Source organism: Salmo trutta, chromosome 22 (assembly GCF_901001165.1).
Source record: "Salmo trutta chromosome 22, fSalTru1.1, whole genome shotgun sequence".
NCBI lineage: Eukaryota > Metazoa > Chordata > Actinopteri > Salmoniformes > Salmonidae > Salmo > Salmo trutta.
In genome coordinates this window covers 14,479,265-14,501,318 of record NC_042978.1, presented here as the reverse complement: position 1 = coordinate 14,501,318, position 22,054 = coordinate 14,479,265, and the positions used below count along the sequence as shown (strand labels likewise).

Here is a 22,054-nt window from a genome sequence, read left to right as displayed (position 1 = left end):
TTTCAGAGCCAGTGTATTAGGATTCAATCTTAATCCTGTATTGACGCTTTGCTTGTTTGATGGTTCGTCTGAGGGCATAGCAGAATTTCTTATAAGTGTCCAGACCACATCCGTATTGAGCGAGTCACTGGTACTTCCTGCTTTAGTTTTTGCTTGTAAGCAGGAATCAGGAGGATAGAATTCTGGTCAGATTTTCCAAATGGAGGGCGGGGGAGAGCTTTGTATGCATCTCTTTGTGTGGAGTAAAGGTGGTCTAGAGTTTTTTTCCCCTCTGGTTGCACATGTGACATGCTGGTAAACATTTGGTAAAACTGATTTAAGTTTGCCTGCATTAAAGTTCTCGGACACTAGGAGCACCGCTTCTGAACGAGAATTTTCTTGTTTGCTTATGGCCTTATATTGGTTGAGTGCGGTCTTAGTGCCAGCATCGGTCTGTGGTGGTAAATAGACGGCTACGAATAATATGAGAACTCTCTTGGTAGATAGTGTGGTCTACATCTTATAAGGTACTATACCTCAGGCGAGCAATACCTTGAGACTTCTTTAATATTAGATATCGCGCACCAGGTTATTGACAAAAAGGCACACACTCACACCCCTAGTCTTACCAGACGTAGCTTCTCTGTTCTGCCGGTGCATTGAAAATCCCACCAGCTCTATATTTTCTGTGTCGTCGTTCCCGCACTACTCGGTGAAACATAAGATATTACAGTTCTTAATGTCCTGTTGTTAGGATAATCGTAATCGTAGGTCATCAATTTTATTTTCCAATGATTGCATGTCAGCAAGTAGGATGGATGGCAGTGGGAGTTTACTCGCTCGCCTACAGATTCTCAGAAGGCAGCCCGATCTGCGTTCTCTTTTCCTCTGTCTTTTCTTCATGCAAATAACGGGGATTTGGGCCTGTTCCTAGGAAAGCAGTATATCCTTCTCGTCGGACTCATTAAAGGAAAAATATTCTTCCAGTTCGTGGTAAGTAATCGCAGTTCTGATGTCCAGAAGTTATTTTTCGGTCATAAGAGACGGTAGCAGCAACATTACGTGCAAAATAAGTAAAAAAATAAGTTACAAACAACGCAATAATATTTTTTAAATAGCACAATTGGTTAGGAGCATGTAAGACGTCAGCCATCCTCCTCAGCGCCATCTTTACGATCCGCAGTTAACTTCTTTCACATAACTGGAAGGATTTAGCTTTATACAACCCTTTTTCAACAACCATTTTCAATCTAGCTAGTTGGTCATCTACACGTTGCGAGCTTAACCTTTAGATATGCAGTCGATTCGGACTTGGTCATGGATCTGACATGGGCTTTAGGAGTAGGGAAGCGTATTCAGACCCCTTGACTTTTTCCACATTTTGTTACATTACAGCCTTATTCTAAAATGTATTAAATTATGATTTTTCCTCATCAATCCTCAGGTAAAAAAATGAAATATCAAATTTACAAAAGTATTAAGGACCCTTTACTATGAGACTCGAAATTGAGCTCAGGTGCATCCTGTTTCCATTGATTATCCTTGAGAAGCTTCTACAACTTGATTGGAGTCCATCTGTGGTAAATTCAATTGATTGGATATGATTTGACTTGTCTATATAAGGTCCCACAGTTGACAGTGCATGTCAGAGCAAAATCAAGCCATGAGGTCTAAGGACTTGTCCTTAGGGCGCTGAGACAGGATCGTGTCGAGGCAGAGATCTGGGGAAGAGTACCAAAAAATCTGCAGCATTGAAGGTCCTCAAGAACACAGTGGCCTCCATAATTCTTAAATAGAAGATGTTTGGAACCACCAAGACTCTCCTAGAGCTGGCCGCCCGGCCAAACTGAGCAATCGAGGGAGAAGGGCCTTGGTCAAGGAGGTAGCCAAGAACCCGATGGTCACTCTGACAGAGCTCCAGAGTTCATATGTGGAGATGGGAGAACCTTCTAGAAGGACAACCATCTCTGCAGCACTCCACCAATCGGACGCCACTCCTCAGTAAAAGGCACATGACTGCCTGCTTGAAGTTGTCAAAAGTAACCTAAAGGACTCTCAGATCATGAGAAATAAGATTCTCTGGTCTGATGTAACCAGAATTGAACCAACATTTTTGGACAGACTAACAAGTGTCACGTAACCAGGCACCTCATCACCTGGCCAATACCATCCGTACGGTGAAGCATGGTGGTGGCAGCATCATGCTGTGGGGATGTTTTTCAGCAGCAGGCACTGGGAGACTAGTCAGGATCAAGGAAAATAATAACGGAGCAATGTACCAAGAGATCCTTGATGAAAACCTGCTTTATAGTGCTCAGGACCTCAGACTGGGATGAAGGTTCACCTTCCAACAAGATAATGACCCTAAGTACACAGCCAAGACAATGCAGGAGTGACTTTGGGACAAGTCTTTGAATGACCTTGAGCGGCCCAGCCAGAGCCCGGACTTGAACCCAATCGAACATCTCTGGAGAGACCTTAAAATAGCTGTGCACCAACGCTCCCCATCCAACCTGACAGAACTTGAGAGGATCTGCAGAGAAGAATGGTACAAACTCCCCAAATACAGGTGTGGCAACCTCGTAGCGTCATACCCAAGAAGACTCAAGGCTGTAATTGCTTCCAAAGGTGCTTCAACAAAGTACTGAGTAAAGGGTCTGAATACTTATGTAAATGTAATGTTAGTTTGTTTTTAATACATTTGCAAACATTTCTAAAAACTGTTTTTGCTTTGTCATTATGGGATATTGTGTGTAGATTAATGAGGGAAACAAATATTTTATCAATTTTAGAATAAGAAATGTGGAAAAAGTCAAGGGGTCAGAATACTTTCCCAAATACACTTATACAATTATTGCATATACTGTAATATTTAAAATGTGTGATTGACTTAGTGTTGATGGTTGTCTATTGCTATTTTTGTATAACGTACTTTCAGATCACTGAAACTCCACCTGATGTGGTGGAAATTGTTTTACCAGATCAGAACGCCTTCGAGGACCACTTTCAGGCACGGGCTGAGGAGGATGTGGAGATTTTTGACCAGGTAAATTATTGTCCGTTATTTTATTTTCTGGCCCTCCAAGGCATATGTAAGAAATGTATTTGTAATAATATGAAATATAATTGCATATTTTCCTATTATCAATCAAGGTGAGACTAAAAATCAACAAGGCGCAGGAGAAACAGGACAGCTACTGGAGGAGAATCAATAAGGGGACCAAGTTCTACGACATCTGGGTGAATTACTTGATTTGAAAGAAGGACGAAAGGAAGGCGAGACCTGGGAAACCTCGCTGCTCTTTCGCTCTTAGCTGGGGTCACCATACATTAAGGTGAATATAACAATCTCATATAATAACTATTTGCATTTGCACACAAAATAACCTGAATCTAGTTTTCTTTTCCCTAATACTGATATGTTTTTCTTTGTCTTCCTAGGGTTACCTTGGTGGAAGCCAACAATCTTCTCTAGTTGGAGCAGTTGGACGGTCGACCACTGAAAGCCCCGACGCCCTACACTCTGGAGAAGCAAATTTTTTTCAATTTACCTCTCCAAATGACTTAAAGACCATCGACTGTCCGAGCCACCCAGGAGGTATCCCATCCACCAGAGCCAGTGAATTTGGATCAGTCTGATTCTATGTGCTCTAAGCCGAAGGGGACGAGCTTAAAGTAGGCTATACCTTCAAGAACTGTTGAAATGCATCTCCCATGTATAACACTGCACTTATCCATAAAATATTCTCACCGGTCGCTTGTGTTGGACTGCAGGAACAGGGGCAGGTAAGGTTCTCATCACTAGCAATAGACAACCATCAACACTAAGTCAATCACACATTTGAAATACTTTAGTATTTTGTCCTGTATTTTTACATACCTTATCTACCTGTAACCTGTGTGTTTGCTTATTTACGTCTCGGTCTCCTCCCCTCTTCCCTTTAACTCTGCTCCTGTTCTCCAGAACCTAGGGGATCTGTCTAGCACCCAGACGTGGATCCACCTGATGTCCTCCATCCACCCTCCAACTTTTCATTACATCATCTACAGCTACTGTTACTGTCATGTTGGCATTATCTGCTAAGAAAGTTTTCATGCTCTACTGGGCACATAATATGTGAGATACACAAATTAAAAACATTAGCACTGCAAACACTCAGAACAAAGAGAGCAGCAGTGCCTGGACTTTGCAGTGTCCCTCTTCGAGTCCCCCTTCTGAGACTGGCTGCCTGTTGTGAACAAGTCACAGGCAGAACCACGCACCCACCTCCTCTCTATTCCACACACCAGAATTCAGTATTTCAGTCTATGATTGCCATGTGTGTACAAAAATCTGTGAAAATAAATTAATGACACACCTGTACCAAAAAAAAATCAAGGTTTATATGTTTAAATCTGAAATATTTCCAGGTTAGTTTTCACAGCTGTTTCACAAGTTGTTTATTGTAAGTTATCCCTTGATGGTATTTGTTAGTTGTTGTATCCTAGGACCTACAATAGATACTTATACTGTGTATTCAACCACAAGGGTGTACTAATAAACTATGAGAGATGGGGAAAAAAATGAATCATAATAGAGGACTACTAAAATATGATTATTTCAGTGTTTAAAAGGGAAGGGCAGCTTCAGGTAAAAACATGACAACCAGACAGTCCAGTGTGTAACGGCCGTCTGAAGGAGAAGTGGACCAAAGCGTAGCGTGGTAAGTGCTCATGATCTTTTATTAACACAACACACTCAAACAAAATAACAAAAGGCGAAAAACGAAAACGTACAGTTCTGTCATGCAACAGAAGCTAAACAGAAAACAACCTCCCACAAACACAGGAAGAAAACAGGCTGCCTAAGTATGATTCCCAATCAGAGACAACGATAGACAGCTGCCTCTGATTGGGAACCACACTCGCCCAAAAACAAAGAAACAGAGATTTTCCCACCCGAGTCACACCCTGACCCAACCAAACATAGAGAATAATAAGGATCTCTACGGTCAGGGCATGACAGTACCCCCCCCCCCCCCCAAAGGTGCAGACTCAGGCCGCAAACCTGAACATATTGTGGAGGGTCTGGTGGGCATCTCCACTTGATGGAGGCTCCGGTCCGGGACGCCGATCCCCCTCCGCTTGGGGCTCCCCCCACTTTCGTGGAACCGGACCGTGGATCATCGCCGGAGGCTCCGGACCCTGGATCGTTGTCGGAGGAACCGGACCGTAGATGATCGCCGGAGGCTCCGGACTGGGAACCCCCGCTGGAGGCTCCGGACCGCTGACCGTCGCTGGAGGCTCCGGACCACCGACCGTTGCTGGAGGCTCCGGACCGCCGGCCGTCGCTGGAGACTCCGGACCGTCGCTGGAGAGTCGCTGGAGACTCCGGACCGTCGCTGAAGGCTCCTGACTGGGGACCGTCGCTGGAGGCTCCTGACTGGGGACCGTCGCTGGAGGCTCCTGACTGGGGACTGTCGCTGGAGGCTCCGGACTGGGGACCTTCGCTGGAGGCTACGGACTGGGGACCGTCGCTGGAGGCTCCGGACAGGGGACCGTCGCTGGAGGCTCCGGACAGGGGACCGGCGCTGCAGGCTCCGTGCCATGGATCCTCGCTACAGGCTCCGCGCCATGGATCCTCACTACAGGCTCTGCGCCATGAATCATCACTGGAGGCTCCGGGCCATGTATCATCACTGGAGGCTCCGGGCCATGGATCATCACTGGAGGCTCCGGGCCATGGATCATCACTGGAGGCTCCGGGCCATGGATTATCACTGGAGGCTCCGGGCCATGGATTATCACTGGAGGCTCCGGGCCATGGATTATCACTGGAGGCTTCGTGCCATGGATCATCACTACAGGCTCCGGGCCATGGATCATCACAGGAGGCTTCGTATGTGGAGCCGGAACAGGTCTCACCGGACTGGGGAGACGCACTGGAGACCGGGTGCGCGGAGCTAGCACAGGATATACTGGGCCGTGGAGGTGCACTGGAGGTCTGGAGCATAGGGCTGGCACAACCTGTCCTGGCTGGATGCTTACTTTAGCCCGGCAAGTTCGGGGCGCTGGCACATTTACATTTACATTTTTACATTTAAGTCATTTAGCAGACGCTCTTATCCAGAGCGACTTACAAATTGGTGCATTCACCTTATGATATCCAGTGGAACAACCACTTTACAATAGTGCATCTAAATCTTTTAGGGGGGGGGTTAGGATTACTTTATCCTATCCCAGGTATTCCTTAAAGAGGTGGGGTTTCAGGTGTCTCTGGAAGGTGGTGAGTGATGAACTGGCACAGGATGAACTGGGCTGTATAGGCGCACTGGCACAGGATATCCTGGACCGAGGAGACGCACCGGAGACCAGGAGCGCTGAGCCGGCACAATCCTTCCTGGCTGAATGCTCACTTTAGCCTGGCAAACGCGGGGAGCCGGCAACGAGCGCACCGGGCTGTGAATGCGCATCGGAGATACGGTGCGCATCACCGCATAACACGGTGCCTGACTGGTCACACGCTCCCCACGGGAAGCATGGGGAGTTGGCTCAGGTCTCAACCCTGACTCCGCCAATCTCCCCGTATGCCCCCCAAAAACATTTTGGGGAGCTGCCTCTCGGGCTTCCGTTGTTGCCGTGCTAGTTCCTCGTAGCGTCGCCGTTCCTCCTTTTCTGCCTCTATCTCCTCCCTTGGACGGCAATATTCCCCAATCTGCGTCCAGGGCCCTTTGCCGTCCAGGATCTCCTCCCATGTCCAACTCTCCTGGCCACGCTGCTTGGTCCGTTTTTGGTGGGAGGTTCTGTAACGGTTGTCTGAAGGAGAAGTGGACCAAAGCGTAGCGTGGTAAGTGCTCATGATCTTTTATTAACACAACACACTCAAACAAAATAACAAAAGGCGAAAAATGAAAACGTACAGTTCTGTCATGCAACAGAGGCTAAACAGACAACAACCTCCCACAAACACAGGAAGAAAACAGGCTGCCTAAGTATGATTCCCAATCAGAGACAACGATAGACAGCTGCCTCTGATTGGGAACCACACTCGCCCCAAAACAAAGAAACAGAAAACATAGATTTTCCCACCCGAGTCACACCCTGACCTAACCAAACTTAGAGAATAATAAGGATCTCTACGGTCAGGGCGTGACACAGTGTATAAAAGGGAAGGGCAGCTTCAGGTAAAAACATGACAACCAGACAAGCCAGTGTATAAAAGGGAAGGGCAGCTTCAGGTAAATACATGACAACCAGACAAGCCAGTGTATAAAAGGGAAGGGCAGCTTCAGGTAAAAACATGACAACCAGACAAGCCAGTGTATAAAAGGGAAGGGCAGCTTCAGGTAAAAACATGACAACCAGACAAGCCAGTGTATGAATCAAATGTATTTGCATATGAATGGAAATTAGCTGACTTCGTGATCTGTAAGGTAATTAACATTGTGTCAAGCAGATTTTCTTTGCTATTTCCGAAACGTAGCAACGTTTAAGACATGGATTTCATGTTGTTGAAATGTTAACAAGGTACCCAAAAGTAGTTTGAAGTAATGTTTTCATCTTATTAGCTAAGCAAAACTAGTTTAAACAGAGACATTGTCGCTGAAATTAGCCTTGTTTGCATAGCGGGGATGAAAAGAACGTAATTTAGGCTGTAATGATCTCCAAAATTCGACGCATTAAGTCATCACATCGTTGATATAGCAACAGACGCTAATAGTTTATCGAATCCCATTGTGACGCTGGGGCACATTTTGTCAAAGGGACACTATTTGGGATGATAGGGCCCCCAACAAAATGTTGCTTAGGGCCGCAAAAGGCCGACCATGGCAGGAACCATAAAACTAAGTCACTTTGAATAAGTCTGCTAAATTACTTAATGTAAATGTAGGCTGAACATCAGAAACTTTAGTTTATTTCTTAATTTCCGTGAGTGAACTTTCCCATTTGTCTGGTTTTACCGTGGTTAAGGGTCAGAAACGAAACTTAAAACACTCACAAAAACAGCTCCCAAACTAAACTGTGCAATAAGATGTTTTTTCCTTAGAACTCAGTACATCCGTCAAAACCTTTAATAGATGTGGATTTTTCATTTACTAAGTCATTAACTAATTTCCTCCAGGACCATCTGAGCCCTGACGGCTCCCTATGTGTAAAACAACATTTGTACCCGTCATCTGTGTATTTGCATCTTTCCTTCACCCTTTCCATGTCTGAACCTGTTCAGCCATGACCATCTCCTTGGCCCCTCTCTAGCCTCCTCAATTGTACAGTACGACTGGAGCTCTCGTCTGCTTCCTTTACCTCCTCCCCTGTGCAACTATCCTCACAAAAGGCTCTCCGGATGTAGGGCAACTGAAGTCTAAAGTCAACACAACCACACCAATACAGCCTAAGGGGAGACAGTGGAAGCACACGTAGGCCTGGCAACAGACAACCGCCCTCAGTCAGAGGCCTTGGTCTGTACACACAATGCAGCCCTGTCATCCACCTACAGAGCAACATCCCTTCACTCATCCACATTAAATGGCTTTGGAAATGGCTCCGCTTGTTGTTTCTGTTGATGAGTGGTTTGGACCTGAACTCACACGCTAGACCAACAAGACCTGCACATGAAGGGAATCTGAGGACACTGGTTACACTCTCCAAGACCCCACTCTTCTGACCTGCTACAGCTAGCCCCATATTTTCAAAAGAACCAGCATGTCAGTTACAACACATTGTGTCTCTCTGTTTCCGGTCACAACTTGCAGACTTGTTTACTTTGCTACCTGACTACTTCACGGTTTTTACTTTTTCATTACCGTATATTTTTAGTTTTTCCCTCACTCAACTTTTTTCATTCAACGTTTTCACCCCGGAGGTTTTATCTGGACATGGTTCGTCAGGACTTCAAACAGCCAAAGCTAAGTAACATTAACATGATGCCTTCTAATTGCAGTCGTTGTACTTATAATATACAGGAGAACGATCGCCTTACGGCGAGGATAGCTGTGCTGCAAGCCCAGCTTCAGACGCAATCGTTAGGCAAGGGCAATTTCAGTGTAGGAAAGGATGAAACAGCGTCTGTGCCACCAGTAAGTACAGATAGTAATGTTAGTATAAACCCCATCGCACGGACAACGCAGCCGGACAACTTTCTCATGGCTTCTGGAGGGAAACGCTGTAGGAATGCTCAACCGGTGTCGCTTATTCAGCCGACAGAAACTTTCAACCGGTTCTCCCCATTAAGCGAGTCGGAGTCAGAGGCCGAGACTTCTCTGGTCTCTGCTCCTCCCGTTATGGGGTCTGAGACGCCGAAGCTTCTCACCATTAGCTCTGACAAATTGAAAACCCTAGTCATTGGCGACTCCATTACCCGCAGTATTAAACTTAAAACTAATCATCCAGCGATCATACACTGTTTACCAGGGGGCAGGGCTACCGACGTTAAGGCTAATCTGAAGACGGTGCTGGCTAAAACTGGTGAGTGTAGAGAGTATAAAGATATTGTTATCCACGTCGGCACCAACGATGTTAGGATGAAACAGTCAGAGGTCACCAAGCGCAACATAGCTTCAGCGTGTAAATCAGCTAGAAAGATGTGTCGGCATCGATTAATTGTCTCTGGCCCCCTCCCAGTTAGGGGGAGTGATGAGCCCTACAGCAGAGTCTCACAACTCAATCGCTGGTTGAAAACTGTTTTCTGCCCCTCCCAAAAGATAGAATTTGTAGATAATTGGCCCTCTTTCTGGGACTCACCCACAAACAGGACCAAGCCTGGCCTGTTGAGGAGTGACGGACTCCATCCTAGCTAGAGGGGTGCTCTCATTTTATCTACGAACATAGACAGGGCTCTAACTCCTCTAGCTCCACAATGAAATAGGGTGCAGGCCAAGCAGCAGGCTGTTAGCCAGCCTGCCAGCTTAGTGGAGTCTGCCACTAGCACAGTCAGTGTAGTCAGCTCAGCTATCCCCATTGAGACCGTGTCTGTGCCTCGACCTAGGTTGGGCAAAATTAAAGATGGCGGTGTTCGCCTTAGCAATCTCACTAGTATAAAGACCTCCTCCATCCCTGCCATTATTGAAAGAGATTGTGATTCCTCACATCTCAAAATAGGACTACTTAATGTTAGATCCCTCACTTCAAAGGCAGTTATAATCAACAAACTAATCACTGATCATAATCTTGATGTGATTGGCCTGACTGAAACATGGCTTACGCCTGATGAATTTACTGTGTTAAATGAGGCCTCACCCCCTAGTTACACTAGTGACCATATCCCCCGCGCATCCCGCAAAGGCGGAGGGGTTGCTAACATTTACGATAGCAAATTTCAATTTACAAAAAAAACAACGAAGTTTTCCTCTTTTGAGCTTCTAGTCATGAAATCTATGCAGCCTACTCAATCACTTTTTATAGCTACTGTTTACAGGTCTCCTGGGCCATATGCAGCGTTCCTCACTGAGTTCCCTGAATTCCTATCGGACCTTGTAGTCATCGCAGATAATATTTACATTTTTGGTGACTTTAATATTCACATGGAAAAGTCCACAGACCCACTCCAAAAGGCTTTCGGAGCCATCATCGACTCAGTGGGTTTTGTCCAACATGTCTCTGGACCTACTCACTGCCACAGTCATACTCTGGACCTAGTTTTGTCCCATGGAATAAATGTTGTGGATCTTAATGTTTTTCCTCATAATCCTGGACTATCGGACCACCATTTTATTACGTTTGCAATCGCAACAAATAATCTGCTCAGACCCCGACCAAGAAGCATTAAAAGTCGTGCTATAAATTCTCAGACAACCCAAAGATTCCTTGATGCCCTTCCAGACTCCCTCTGCCTGCCCAAGGACGTCAGAGGACAAAAATCAGTTAACCACCTAACCGAGGAACTCAATTTAACCTTGCGCAATACCCTAGATGCAGTTGCACCCCTAAAAACTAAAAACATTTGTCATAAGAAACTAGCTCCCTGGTATACAGAAAATACACGAGCTCTGAAGCAAGCTTCCAGAAAATTGGAACGGAAATGGCGCCACACCAAACTGGAAGTCTTCCGACTAGCTTGGAAGGTATCGAAGAGCCCTCACTGCTGCTCGATCATCCTATTTTTCCAACTTAATTGAGGAAAATAAGAACAATCCAAAATTTATTTTTGATACTGTCGCAAAGCTAACTAAAAAGCAGCATTCCCCAAGAGAGGATGGCTCTCACTTCAGCAGTAATGAATTCATGAACTTCTTTGAGGAAAAGATCATGATCATTAGAAAGCAAATTACGGACTCCTCTTTAAATCTGCGTATTCCTCCAAAGCTCCGTTGTCCTGAGTCTGCACAACCCTGCCAGGACCTAGGATCAAGGGAGACACTAAAGTGTTTTAGTACTATATCTCTTGACACAATGATGAAAATAATCATGGCCTCTAAACCTTCAAGCTGCATACTGGACCCTATTCCAACTAAACTACTGAAAGAGCTGCTTTCTGTGCTTGGCCCTCCTATGTTGAACATAATAAATGGCTCTCTATCCACCGGATGTGTACCAAACTCACTAAAAGTGGCAGCAATAAAGCCTCTCTTGAAAAAGCCAAATCTTGACCCAGAAATTATAAAAAACTATTGGCCTATATCGAATCTTCCATTCCTCTCAAAAAAAATTGAAAAAGCTGTTGCGCAGCAACTCACTGCCTTCCTGAAGACAAACAATGTATACGAAACGCTCCAGTCTGGTTTTAGACCCCATCATAGCACTGAGACTGCACTTGTGAAGGTGGTAAATGACCTTTTAATGACGTCAGACCGAGGCTCTGCATCTGTCCTCGTGCTCCTAGATCTTAGTGCTGCTTTTGATACCATCGATCACCACATTCTTTTGGAGAGATTGGAAACGCAAATTGGTCTACATGGACAAGTTCTGGCCTGGTTTAGATCTTATCTGTCGGAAAGATATCAGTTTGTCTCTGTGAATGGTTTGTCCTCTGACAAATCAACTGTAAATTTCGGTGTTCCTCAAGGTTCCGTTTTAGGACCACTATTGTTTTCACTATATATTTTACCTCTTGGGGATGTCATTCGAAAACATAATGTTAAATTTCACTGCTATGCGGATGACACACAGCTGTACATTTCAATGAAACATGGTGAAGCCCCAAAATTGCCCTCGCTAGAAGCCTGTGTCTCAGACATAAGGAAGTGGATGGCTGCAAACTTTCTACTATTAAACTCGGACAAAACAGAGATGCTTGTTCTAGGTCCCAAGAAACAAAGATCTTCTGTTGAATCTGACAATTAATCTGGATGGTTGTACAGTCGTCTCAAATAAAACTGTGAAGGACCTCTGCGTTATTCTGGACCCTGATCTCTCTTTTGAAGAACATATCAAGACTGTTTCAAGGACAGCTTTTTTCCATCTACGTAACATTGCAAAAATCAGAAACTTTCTGTCCAAAAATGACGCAGAAAAATTCATCCATGCCTTTGTTACTTCTAGGTTGGACTACTGCAATGCTCTACTTTCCGGCTACCCGGATAAAGCACTAAATAAACTTCAGTTAGTGCTAAATACGGCTGCTAGAATCCTGACTAGAACCAAAAATTTGATCATATTATTCTAGTGCTAGCCTCCCTACACTGGCTTCCTGTTAAGGCAAGGGCTAATTTCAAGGTTTTACTGCTAACCTACAAAGCATTACATGGGCTTGCTCCTACCTATCTTTCCGATTTGGTCCTGCCGTACATACCTACACGTACGCTACGGTCACAAGACGCGAGTCTCCTAATTGTTCCTAGAATTTCTAAGCAAACAGCTGGAGGCAGGGCTTTCTCCTATAGAGCTCAATTTTTATGGAATAGTCTGCCTACCCATGTGAGAGACGCAGACTCAGTCTCAACCTTTAAGTCTTTACTGAAGACACATCTCTTCAATAGGTCCTATGATTAAGTGTAGTCTGGCCCAGGGGTGTGAAGGTGAACGGAAAGGCTGGAGCAACGAACCGCCCTTGCTGTCTCTGCCTGGCTGGTTTCCCCTCTTTCCACTGGGATTCTCTGCCTCCACCCCTATTACGGGGGCTGAGTCACTGGCTTACTGGTGTTCTTCCATGCCGTCCCTGGGAGGGGTGCGTCACTTGAGTGGGTTGAGTCACTGACGTGGTCTTCCTGTCTGGGTTGGCGCCCCCCATTGGGTTGTGCCGTGGCGGAGATCTTTGTGGGCTATACTCGGCCTTGTCCCGGGATGGTATGTTGGTGGTTGGAGATATCCCTCTAGTGGTGTGGGGGCTGTGCTTTGGCAAAGTGGGTGGGGTTATATCCTACCTGTTTGGCCCTGTCCAGGGGTTTCATCAGATGGGGCCACAGTGTCTCCTGACCCCTCCTGTCTCAGCCTCCAGTATTTATGCTGCAGTAGTTTATGTGTCGGGGGGCTAGGGTCAGTCTGTCACATCTGGAGTATTTCTCTTGTCTTTTCCGGTGTCCTGTGTGAATTTAAATATGCTCTCTCTAATTCTCTCTTTCTCTCTTTCTTTCTTTCTCTCTCTCAGAGGACCTGAGCCCTAGGACCATGCCTCAGGACTACCTGGCTTGATGACTCCTTGCTGTCCCCAGTTCACCTGGCCGTGCCGCTGCTCCAGTTCCAACTGTTCTGCCTGCAGCTATGGAACCCTGACCTGTTCACCGGACGTGCTACCTGTCCCAGACCTGCTGTCCCAGACCTGCTGGAACCCTGACCTGTTCACCGGACGTGCTACCTGTCCCAGACCTGCTGTTTTCAACTGTCTAGAGACAGCAGGAGCGGTAGAGATACTCTCAAAGATCGGCTATGAAAAAGCCAACTGACACTTACTCTTGTGTTACTGACTTGTTGCACCCTCGACAACTACTATGATTATTATTATTTGACCATGCTGGTCATTTATGAACATTTGAACATCTTGGCCATGTGCTGTTATAATCTCCACCCGGCACAGCCAGAAGAGGACTGGCCACCCCTCATAGCCTGGTTCCTCTCTAGGTTTCTTCCTCTCTAGGTTTCTTCCTAGGTTTTGGCCTTTCTAGGGAGTTTTTCCTAGCCACCGTGCTTCTACACCTGCATTGCTTGCTGTTTGGGGTTTTAGGCTGGGTTTCTGTACAGCACTTTGAGATATCAGCTGATGTAAGAAGGGCTATATAAATACATTTGATTTGATTTGATTTGATGTCGGAGTCACTAGGCCAGGGGTGTCAAACTCATTTTAGCTCAGGGGCCACATGGAGGAAAATCTATTCCCAAGTGGGCCGGACCGGTAAAATCATGGTATATATATATATATAACTTAAAAACAACAACTTCAGATTGTTTTCTTTGTTTTAATACGATCAACATAAAACATAAAGCTGGAGCCTGAGGACAGTGTGTCCACAATAGTACAAGCACAACATCACTATTAATCATAAAACACCTCAAGTTTATTTGAAAATTCTAAAGAAAAAGAACACACAAACACACAATGCCTCAGTGATTCACAGAAGTATATCACAGAACTATATCAGGGTGTCTCATGCAGCACTTTAAGTGGGGTTGCATAGTTTATTTGACTCCTGATACCTGGCATCTTTTAGCTTTCACCAGCGCATCAATATCAGGCGTCACATCCTGAGTGGCAGCCAACTTCAGGATGTGATTCAAGTGCTTGTGCGTGAGCCTTGAGCGCAGCTTTGTTTTATTTATGCTCATTACAGAGAAAACTTGCTCACAAAGATATGTGGTTCCAAACATGCACAACAGTTTTGCAGCGAGGGCTGTCAAGTTGGGGTAACCTGGCAATAGATTCTGATAAAATGTGTCCAAGCCAGCTGCGGCAAATTTGCCCTTCATATCCGAGTCACACTGCAAGTCTATTATTTGAAGTTGGATGCTGACGGGCAGATCAGAGGGATTCACGGTGAATGGCGAGCAAAAAACGTTGAAGTCTTTCTCCAGTTCACCAAAAATCTGAAAGCGTTGCTTAAACTCCCGTAACAGTCCCGTTATTTTATCTTTGAACCGCTTCATGTCTGCCACATGTTGGGTCGCGCACACATTTTTCAGACAGGGGAAGTGAGCTGCATCACCACCGGCGAGTTGCGTCTCCCACAATGACAGCTTCAACTTGAAAGGATGTATGCTGTCATAATACTGCGTGACGACTTTGTTGCGCCCTTGCAGCTGTTTGTTCAAGTTATTCAGGTGCTCTGTAACATCCACCATAAATGCAAGGTCCTGCATCCATTCTGCGGAATGAAATTCTAACACTGGTTTGCCCTTTTCTTCCATGAACTGTTCAATTTCTTCTCATAAATCAAAGAAACGCCTAAGCACAGCACCTCGGCTTAACCATCTTACCTCAGTGTGGTATGGCAGGCCATAGATGTGGTCTTTCTCTCTGAGAAGGCTGTCAAACTGACGGTGATTCAGGCTTCTGGATCGGATGAAATTAACAGTTTGGATGACCACCTTCATGACGTTATCCATCTTTAATGACTTGCAACACAAAGCCTCCTGGTGCAAAATACAGTGAAAAGTCCAAAAATCACGTCCTCCATTTGCAGATTGCACTTTCTCTCTGAACTTTGTCACAACGCCTGCTTTTTTCCCGATCATTGAGGGCGCACCATCTGTAGCCAGGCTGACAGCGCGGGACCAGTCCACTCCGACCCTGTCCAGTGCGCCAACGAGTGCGGTGAAAATATCAGCTGCTGTCGTTGTATCTGTCATCGGCACCAACTCCACGAACTCCTCGGTGACGGTCAATGTGTCATCAACTCTGCGGATGAAAATGGCCAGTTGTGCAACATCTGTAATGTCCGTGCTTTCATCAATTGCAACTGAAAACCCAATAAATGACTTTACTTTTTGCTTCAACTGGCTGTCCAAATCCACTGAAAGATCGGAAATCCTGTCTGCAACTGTGTTTCTTGTCAGGCTGATATTTGCAAAAGCCTGGCGCTTTTCAGGGCACACAATCTCCGCTGCCTTCATCATGCATGTTTTTACAAATTCACCCTCACTAAATGGTTTTGAAGCCACTGCGATTTCATTAGCAATGAGGTAGCTAGCTTTCACTGCAGCGTCACTGATGTCTCTCGGCTGTGAGTAAACACAGACTGCTGTTTCTTCAGACCCGCCAACAGTTCATTCACCTTCTCTCTTCTCCTCTGTCCTTGAAAGTTGTCATATTTGTCGGCATGAAGACTCACATAGTGGCGACGAAGGTTATACTCTTTCAGCACTGCAACATGCTGTGAACACACCAAACATACAGCTTTCCCATTCAATTCCGTGAATAAATAGGAGGATGACCATTTTTCTTGGAACACTCTGCACTCTGCGTCCACTTTTCTCTTTTTTGACAGAGACATATTGGGGCAATGAGGGTGCCAAAGCACACAATGTTAAAAGTAGAAGCCGTAATAAAGATCGCGGGCAAAACAAAGTAGCTCATCCGGACTGGCTGCACTTGCTTGACCTACTTGGTCTGCTCCGGTATAAACAGTTTGCTTCCTTAACACAATTGCTATTGCGCCATCCAGTGGACGCAATTGGAACAGCAGTTTCTTTTATTGAAAAATTGCAGCTCATTTTTATACTTTACAAAATCATCTCGCGGGCCGGATTAAACCCCTTTGCGGGCCTGATCCGGCCCGCGGGCCGGACGTTTGACACCCCTGCACTAGGCTCTTCCCAGAACAATCCTCCATCCATCCATCCCCACTCTGTCTAACTAAGGTTTAAGAGAATGTAGGACAACATCCACGCTATCGTTCATAATATTATTTTTTTAAATCAATTTTTTATCAATATTATAGTTCTTTCTCGTTCATAATATTATTTTTGGCTATCCATTTTTTAATTGACATTTTACACAGCGTTCATAGCATTTTGATGGCCGCAGGTACCCGAGCCCCACCTGATCCCACTTTGTGTGAGATGCGTGCGATGGATACATCAGCACAACATGGGGGAAGTTCCTGAAAACAGAAAGTGCAAGTGTGACGTGGTCATTTGTAACATCATCCATGTGGTTCTGGGCCCTAAAAGTGTTACGCTACTATTAGGGCCCAGAGTTGTTCCTGGTTAGTTCAGGAAAAACTCCTGGCCCTAATTATGATTGGTCCAAACTGAGGTGGGAGGCACATGCGTATCGCCATAGGTCCTTCCCTGAACAGAAGAAAGAAAGTAAAGTTGTGGCAACATCCTTATCATTTCATGGAATTCAAGCTCAGCTAAATAACTGGAGCTCCGGGGAGGCAGCCTTCAGGCTATGAGTCAAACAGAACAATCAGAAAGACTGTTTCTTTAGTACATCAAGAAAAGAAGGAGAGAAAGGGAGGTCATGGAATTGACCAACAAGGCTGATCGCCAAGAATAATACACATGCATATAGAGTCACACACAGTGTACTGTGGATGCACACATACACAGCCATGTAGTATATACATACCAGCATGCCTGTACTCTGATTCTGTCCTATGCACGATTGCAAATGCGTTCAATTCAATTTTAATTGAAGGGCTTTTATTGGCATGGGAAACACATTCACACACACATTCTGTTCATGCAAGCACTCAGAAACACACACTAGATCTTCCTGAACTTAAATCCATAAAAAGTCCTTTGCGGAAAGGATGTTTGGCATAAATTTGTTTAAAACAGGTCTAAAAATGAACAAAATCAAAAGGGAATACTTTTGAGACATTTAAGTTTTATATATTTCTCTATCCATTAATTCATGTAAATCAATTGTATTCTTTAACACTAATCATATGTCAGAAAACACAGTCATTTTTCAGATGACACCAACACATGCTATGTAGCATCTACAAACTCATTGTTGAAGTGTCTAAAAGAAGGCCAGGATAAGGCCAAAATGTCACAAATGTCACAACTTTAATTAGTTATTTCTCAATAATTATTTTGGATACAGATTTCAAAAGTATGCCAAACATCCTTCCCCCAAATGAAAGTTTTATGGATTTCGTTTCAGGAAGATACAAAATATCATAAACGGGCCATAATGGCATGGAGTTGCTCCGTTGTGAAATGGGTAAGCTGAGCGCAGGACTGGCAAGACTGTCTCCTGGGCCTGGGTGGATGGGTAGATGTGATGAGTTGTGAAATGCTGTTACACAGTGGAGGCTGGCTGACTGCTGTGCATGGGGCCTGCTGGCGCTGGGATGGATCCCATGGTCAGTCAACTCCTGTGTGAACAGAAGATACATTATCCTGTTGGGTCATTCTGCATTCCCCACATAACTGACTGACAGCAATTCCTCATACACACAGGCATGTATACATGCAAGCACACAAACTTATTAGTGCACATTAAGACATTAGCACTTTCAATCCTAAACTGAGTTAAGCAACTAACCCAGCTAACAAACATTCCCACAAGTTTAGAGAATGTTCCCTTAAGAGTCTCATTCGGTCATTCACCAATGTTTTCATGGGAATTTTCCCGTGATGTGCAAGGAATGTTTCCAAGAGACAATTCCCTTAATGTCAAATAGAACTTGCACAGAAAGTGGCTACCATGTTCTCAGAACTTGTTCTAGACAATTCATGGGAACGTTGCAAGACATGCATGAGTCCAGTTCTCTGTGGGTTAGGAGAATATTCCATCAGCGTCCCACCAAGCTTACACAGACCATGGTTGCCATGTTCTCAGAATATAAGATAAAGTTCTAGATACATTATATAAGAATTTTGCAAGAACATTCATGTCGAATCAAATAAAATATTATTTGTCGCTTGCTTCGTGAAGAACCGGTGTAGACAGTGAAAGGCTTACTTACGGGTACTTTACCAATAATGAATAGTTAAATATAAAAAAATTGAAATAGTGACAAGAGGAATAAATACAGTGAATAGCGAATAATGAGTAAAAATAGCATGGCTATATACTGTGCAGGGAGTACCAGTATCGAGTCGATGTGCAGGGGTACAAGGTAATCAAGGTAGCTATGTACATATAGGTAAGGGTAAAGTGACAACAGGATAGATAATGAGCTGAGCTGTAGCAGCAGGGTATGTGGAGCAGTAGTAGTGAAAGTGTATGTGGGCATATGTAGTGTGTCAGTGTAAGGATGTGTGAGAGTGTGGGTAGAGTCCAGAGTGGGGGGTCAATGCAGGAAGTCCGGGTAGCCATTTGATTAGCTATTTAGCTGACTTGTTTAGCAGTCTTATGGCTTTGGGGTAGGATTTATTCATGATCCTGTTGGTTCCAGACTGGGGACAGCCCGTCAGGAATTCCAGGATCCAGTCGCAGAGGGAGGTGTTCAGTCCCAGGGTCCTGAGCTTGGTGATGAGCTTGGACGGGACTATGATGTTGAATCCTGAGCTGTAGTCAATGAACAGCTTTCTTACAGTACATAGGTATTCCTTTTGTCCAAGTGGGTTAGGGCAGTGTGGAGTGGGTCCAGGGTGTCTGTGATGGTGTTAATGTGAACCATGACCAGCCTTTCATGGCTCTAGATGTGAGTGCTACAGGGCAATAGTAATTTAGGCAGGTTACCTTGGCGTTCATGGGCATGGGGACTATGGTGGTCTGCTTGAAGCAAGTTGGTATTACAGCCCGGGTAAGCAATAGGTTGAAAATGTCAGTGAAGACACTTGCCAGCTGGTCAGCACATGCTCTGAGTACGCATCTTGGTATTCCGTCTGGCCCTGTGGCCTTGAGAATGTTAACCTATTCAAAGGTCTTATATCGGCTACGAAGAGCGAGATCACACAGTAGTCCGGAACAGCTGGTGCTCTCATGCATGGCTCAGTGGTGCATGGCTCAGTGTTGCTTCCCTGAGCATAGAAGGCATTTAGCTTGTTTGGTAGGCTCAGGTGTTCAGTTTCCTGTGGATTTGGAGAATATTCTATCAACGTTGCACCAAACATGGTTGCCATGTTCTCAGAATACACTGTATATGTTAGTCATTATTGCCATTTTGAATTGCATTTCACTTAGGGCTAGGCCCCTTTTTTCTCAATTTCCGCCTGAATGACGTGCCCAAAGTAAACTGCCTGTTGCTCAGGCCCTGGAGCCAGGATATGCATATAATTGGTACCATTGGAAAGAAAACACTGACATTTGTTGAAATGTTAAAATAATGTAGGAGAATATAACACAATAGATAGATATGGTAGGAGAAAATCCAAAGAAAAAACAACCAGATTTTTTTTTTGAGAGAGAGACCATCCTCTTACAATGGCAAGTATAAGGGCATACTGAAGATTAGCTCCCTGGATGCATTTCCTATGGCTTCCACAGGGTGACAGCAGTCTTTGTTCAAGGTTTCAGGCTTGTAACTTCCAAAACGAATAAGAAATATCAGTTTTAGTACAGGGACACAGTCTTGGAAATTCGTGTTTGTGCGCGCCATGAAGACAGGATGCACCAGCTAAAATCTGTTTCCTACTGAACATACTTCTTTCCGTAAGAAATATTATAATTTGATTACATTTTAGGGTATCTGAGGAGTAAATAGAAATGTATTTTGACTTGATGAAACAAAGTTTAGGGGTAGATTTTTGGATTCCTTTAATCCACTCGTTCCCGATAGCGCCAACTAAAAACTGACTTTTTGGCATATAAAGAAGGATTTTATCTAACAAAATGACACTTCATGTTATAGCTGGGACCCTTTTTAAAAAAAACATTTATTTCACCTTTATTTAACCAGGTAGGCAAGTTGAGAACAAGTTCTCATTTAGAATTGCGACCTGGCCAAGATAAAGCAAAGGAGTTCGACACATACAACACAGAGTTACACATGGAGTAAAACAAACTTACAGTCAATAATACAGTAGAAAAATAAGTCTATACACAATGTGAGCAAATGAGGTGAGATAAGGGAGGTAAAGGCAAAAAAGGCCATGGTGGCAAATTAAATACAATATAGCAAGTAAAACACTGGAATGGTAGTTTGTAGTGGAAGAAAGTGCAAAGTAGAAATATAAATAATGGGGTGCAAAGGAGCAAATAAATAAATAAATACAGTAGGGGAAGAGGTAGTTGTTTGGGCTAAATCATAGATGGGCTATGCACAGGTGCAGTGATCTGTGAGCTGCTCTGACAGCTGGTGCTTAAAGCTGGCGAGGGAGATAAGCGTTTCGAGTTTCAGAGATTTTTGTAGTTTGTTCCAGTCATTGGCAGCAGAGAACTGGAAGGAGAGACGGCCAAAGGAGGAATTGGCTTTGGGTGTGACCAGAGAGATATACCTGCTGGAGCGCGTGCTACAGGTGGGTGCTGCTATGGTGACCAGTGAGCTGAGATAAGGGGGGACTTTACCTAGCAGGGTCTTGTAGATGACCTGGAGCCAATGGGTTTGGCGACAAGTATGAAGCGAGGGCCAGCCAACGAGAGCGTACAGGTCGCAGTGGTGGGTAGTGTATGGGGCTTTGGTGACAAAACGGATGGCACTGTGATAGTCTGCATCCAGTTTATTGAGTAGGGTATTGGAGGCTATTTTGTAAATGACATCGCCGAAGTCGAGGATCGGTAGGATGGTCAGTTTTACGAGGGTATGTTTGGCAGCATGAGTGAAGGATGCTTTGTTGCGAAATAGCCAATTCTAGATTTAACTTTGGATTGGAGATGTTTGATGTGAGTCTGGAAGGAGAGCTTACAGTCTAACCAGACACCTAGGTATTTGTAGCTGTCCACATATTCTAAGTCAGAACCGTCCAGAGTAGTGATGCTGGACGGGCGGGCAAGTGCGGGCAGCGATCGGTTGAAGAGCATGCATTTAGTTTTACTTGTATTTAAGAGCAGTTGGAGGCCACGGAAGGAGAGTTGTATGGCATTGAAGCTCGTCTGGAGGGTTGTTAACAGTGTCCAAAGAAGTGCCAAAAGTATACAGAATGGTGTCGTCTGCGTAGAGGTGGATCAGAGACTCACCAGCAGCAAGAGCGACATCATTGATGTATACAGAGAAAAGAGTTGGCCCAAGAATTGAACCCTGTGGCACCCCCATAGAGACTACCAGAGGCCTGGACAACAGGCCATCCGATTTGACACATTGAACTCTATCAGAGAAGTAGTTGGTGAACCAGGCGAGGCAATCATTTGAGAAACCAAGGCTATTGAGTCTGCCGATGAGGATGTGGT

The 22,054-nt window shown here is 44.8% G+C and overlaps 1 long non-coding RNA gene across 1 annotated transcript; it reads left to right on the top strand.

The window, feature by feature from the left end:
* The first annotated feature begins 2,830 nt into the window (after positions 1–2,830).
* LOC115158164 (uncharacterized) lies at positions 2,831–4,353 on the top strand. Its single transcript, XR_003868636.1, has 4 exons — positions 2,831–3,025; positions 3,133–3,314; positions 3,421–3,765; positions 3,944–4,353. It is a non-coding gene; the product is annotated as an uncharacterized LOC115158164 (long non-coding RNA).
* The last annotated feature ends 17,701 nt before the right edge of the window (positions 4,354–22,054 follow it).